The sequence below is a fragment of the Triticum urartu genome, chromosome 2, assembly GCF_003073215.2.
Source record: "Triticum urartu cultivar G1812 chromosome 2, Tu2.1, whole genome shotgun sequence".
In the NCBI taxonomy this organism is placed as follows: Eukaryota; Viridiplantae; Streptophyta; class Magnoliopsida; order Poales; family Poaceae; genus Triticum; species Triticum urartu.
The window spans coordinates 67,489,128-67,493,831 of record NC_053023.1 but is presented as its reverse complement, the minus strand read 5'-3'; positions in this window follow the sequence as shown (position 1 = coordinate 67,493,831).

Here is a 4,704-nt window from a genome sequence, read left to right as displayed (position 1 = left end):
GTAAGGTACACGTGCATTGCACGCATGAGATTTGGCAACCAAATTATGAATAAATACCACATTATAGCATACAAGATTTGAGTCATATATGCATGATGTAGATGTTCGTTTAACTCTTATAGTTCATTTCATTCAAAATCATCTAGTTTTTATAAGAAAGCTAATCTATTTTAAGATTCATGGAATTGTGCATCGTAAGACATAAAGTAAAAACAAATAATGGCAAATCATGTAGAAAAACATTTGGGCAATTCTGATACGGAAGATTCTAGAACAAATAAGAAGTGCTTTTGTTTTGATGTTTGTGCATTATGCTTTAAGTTCAACTATGGAGTCTTCTAGATTATACATGTGGCTAAATCTGGTGGAATCTAGATGATATCCAACGGCCAGTAGTGCTCAAATTTGCCATCTTTGGACCATCGAATTCACCTCATCCAACGACCATCTTTCAAAGTTAAAGTTACCCGCACACAATATAAAAAATATAATATATATAGGGGTATAGATATAGATATGTGATGCAAAAGCCGCCCATCATCTCCAATTAGAATAGTGTGTCCATGCATGGATGCGACGTGGCCAAATGATGTCTGCCATCGGTATCTCAAATTCAATTCTGTCTGACCTTTTTCAATATGTATACATTACAACATGCTTGTTTCCAAACCACACCGCGCAGATCTCCGTTATATTCATGCATGCATGGGTTTCAAACATCAGGATCTCTTATTCAAATATTTGAATTAAACTTTACATTGATTGTGACCTCACCTATTCAGCTATTTTTTACACCCACACATTAGTCTTCTCTTTATAATTGTACCACTAACCTTCTCTCGTGCATGCATGCACACACACTACTAGTCGGCATTATCCATCGCACGCATGCAATCTTTTTCTTCAGGTCAGTCTCCCATGGCACACACCAACACACATCCCCCTCTCCATCATATCGGGCATTCTTTATCTCTCACGCGTGCATGCGCAACGATCGATGTTCCTCTATGTATGTGTGTATATAGCTAGGTCTTTCATAGTTTTCCACACAAATCGATCAATCGATATATCCAGTGAGGTCTCACCCTCTTTCCCACGTCCACATCGATCAATCTATACCTCTCTATATAGGATTAACATATATAGCTAATACACCCACATTAATTATGTATCCAACGTCCCCCTCTCATCATCCATGCCGTCCGCTTCATCTCTCAGATGCGTGCACAATGGCGAAGACAGGGGCAGTAAGGGCCCTGCCCCCTCCCCCCTAACATCACTATATATCAAGGCTAATATGAATGTGATCATTAGACAATTGCTGCTAAAAATGGTTTAAGTTCATGAATTGACCCTCCTCATAAAGGATTAGCAATGCTTGCCCCCCTAGCTCATTTATTTTTCATGGCTCCGCCACTGCGCGCATCAGCGCACGTGTTCGCCCTCTCTCTCTAAATATCGATCTCGCACTTGTGCATTCCTTCATAGTCTCCCTCCACTCGGCCCCTCGCACCATCTTCTAGCCCCCACCGGATTTTGCCACATGTACAATCTAGCAGACTCCATGGTTGAACTTAAGCATAATGCACAAACCTCAAAACAACAGTGGTTCTCTTTTGTTCTAGAATCTTCCGTATCATAACTGCCCAAACTTTTTTCTAGTTGAATTGCCATTATTTGTTTTTACTTTATGCTTTACAACGCACAATTCCGTGAATCATAAAATAGATTAAGGGCTTCTTTGATTCAAAGGATTCTCAAAGGAATTTTGGAGGATTCTAATCATTAGGAATTTTTTCTATCTTGGTTGTTTGATTAGTAGGATTGTAAACCATAGGAATTTTTCCATATGATTCATTTGCACTAGATTTCATAGGAAACATCCCATCCACTCAAACCTCTTTGAAAGAATTCTGCATTTTTTCTATGCACAATCAAACACTCGTACAATCTTGTAGGATTCAAGACAACATTCCACTATAATCCCATGTTTTTCCTATTCCTGCGTTCTTAGCTTTTCTATAAAAACTAATTGATTTTGAATGAGATGAACTATAAGAATTAAACGAAGGGCTACATCAGGCATATATGACTCAGAGCTTACATGCTATAGTGTGGTATTTATTCATAATTTGGTTACAAAATCTGATGCGTGCAATCATGTGTACCTTACTAGTACTTCGAGTATGTGCAAAACACGTAAATTAGAATACCAATGGCACGCTACACAGTGTCTCTCTTACAGTACATGAAGCCATGTGGCACATGTGTAGGCGTTGTCGCGACCTCCTTGCATGGATTGATCACAGTGACGTGCTGCTGGTTCCAGAAGAATGTACTTGTCCTCCCTGAGCCATACTGGCGGTACATGCATGAAGCGAAGATGTGCACACACGCCATGCACACACTCATTCCTTGCACACACACACGAGTACACGGGCGGACGCAATTTTGTACCAAGATCCAGCCCATGTGATAATTTGACGCGTGTAAAGTCGTTCACTTCATTGGTGGTCAATGAATACAGCGCATGCAAATTGAGTGGACGTGAGGGCGGAAGAAAGACATTATTACTCCACTGCGCGCATGCGAGTAGTTAAATCGTGGGTTGCTAGTAGTACTTCCATTGGTCTCTTTCATATTTTGTGCCAATTTTTGACAGTAACATAATATTTACGCATTTGAGCAGTGTAGTAGTACTTGAAATTTATATTCCGCTAAACTCATCGGGAGCCGTTTCGGGCCTCGAAACCAAAGCCATCAATTAATCTTTACCTTGTTCCCATCACATTCGAAAGCCTGCTCACACCTACTAGTAGTACGTACCAAACCTGAATGTGTTCCCAGTATGCAGGTATTAGTACTAGTGCTAGTACTTAGGTTATAAAAAGGGGAACTACCTAACCGAAAATCACTCTACCTTTCCTCCTCATAAGTGCTTCTTCTTCGTCCGTCGTTGCCATGGCCGGTGAGCAGAGCTCTAGGTCGAGAACTACTCATAACAAGGGAGCGGCAACCAAGGCTACGGAAAAAAGAGAGGGCTCGCCGCCACGCAGAGACCTCGAAAGATCTCTCACGGGCAGGCAATGGCTCCCAGGAGCGCCCTAGCCGTGGAGGCGAACATGCCGAGCCAGCGGAGCTGGAGTAGTTATCCCTCGACGGCATGCCCGATCAGCTCAATAAGCAGAAGGAGTTCATCCAAGGCTTGATGGAGTTGCTGAAGGAGAGCCTCGACGACATGCCCGCTGAGCTCAATCAGCAGGGGGAGTTGATCGTCGGCTTGGTGATGCTGCTGAAGAAGAGCATTGCCTCGGAGAAGAAGGCGACCGGCGAAATCCTGCGACTTCGGGAGGACAATGAGGAGCTCTGCCACGAGATCGACCTGTTGAAGGAGAAGAACGCCGACTGGAAGAAGCTGCATGAGAATAGTAGTTCCTCGATGAAGATGCTGCAGGCCCTCACCATGGAACAGAAGGAAGAGTTGGCAAAGCTCCGCATCGAGCACCCGACTGCTGTCAAGGTACGTAATATGGCTGTGGAACAGATGATGAAGGCTCGCGTCGAGAAATGCCGCGTCATTGACACAATGATGAATATGGCGAAGGAGACGCGCAAGGAGATGGAGGTCGTGGAGGCGATGAAGAATCAGTTACGACTCTGCGGCGAATTAGATCATTTGGGGTGATAATCTTCCTCCTTCTTTTGCTCCTGTGTTTCATCTTTTGCTTCGGGTGTTTCGCCGCACGTGTCACGTTCTCTGCGAGCCATGAATAGAACAATGTTTTTTTGAGGGAATGAATAGAACAATGCTAACAATGAGATGACTAGCAAATTAGATCATTTTTTATCGCCATATGGCACTGGGCTGCCGTGTTTCGTGCTCCTCCGTCGCAGTACTACTCCAGTGGAAAACTTGAGTATACCGCATGGTTCTTTGCTCCTCCTCGATCAGGTCGTTCACGCATTTATACGAGCAGTCAAATCACAAGGCCCCGCCTTCCAGCAGTAATGATCCGTCAAATCACAAAGGCCCTCGCCTCTCGTGAAACCGACCAAGCTAGACTGCTCCGCCCTCTAGCCTTTTAAAAAATGTATACTTTTGTACATCAGTAGTATCGATGGATTGTGCCATGGAGCAAAACTTGAAATTAAAAAAAAGGTGGTACATATAGAGAGCGCTCGTCGCCAAATTATGCATATAGTACTATTAAAAAGGCTAGTCACAATAATGGTGTCCAGCACAACCCACCCCTCAAATAAAACTAAGAGGGTGCTTGGATACGTTTTAGTCCCATGACTAAAAGTAGTGGGACTAAAACATGCTAGCCTCACCCATGCTTGGATCCAAATACTAAAAAGGCTAAAATCAAGTTAATGAGCATTTATTATCCTCCAAACCCTCCAATCCAGAACTCGCCTGTGTTAAAGGAGAGGAGATAAATGAGTAGAGAGAGGACTAATCCACATTTTGTAGGGGTACCCCTGACTAAAAATTTTTAGTCTCAAGACTAGTTTTAGCCCCTCTTTAGTCAGGGGTGCTTGGAACTTTAGCCTGTTAAAGAGACTATTTTTAGTCAGACTAAAATAAGTCCCTTGGATCCAAGCACCCTCTAAGCATCCTAGAATTCTTTGACAAAACTAAGCACCCTGAAATTCTTTGACAACTAAACTGCTGGCTATATGATGTTGGCCATATATATTGTA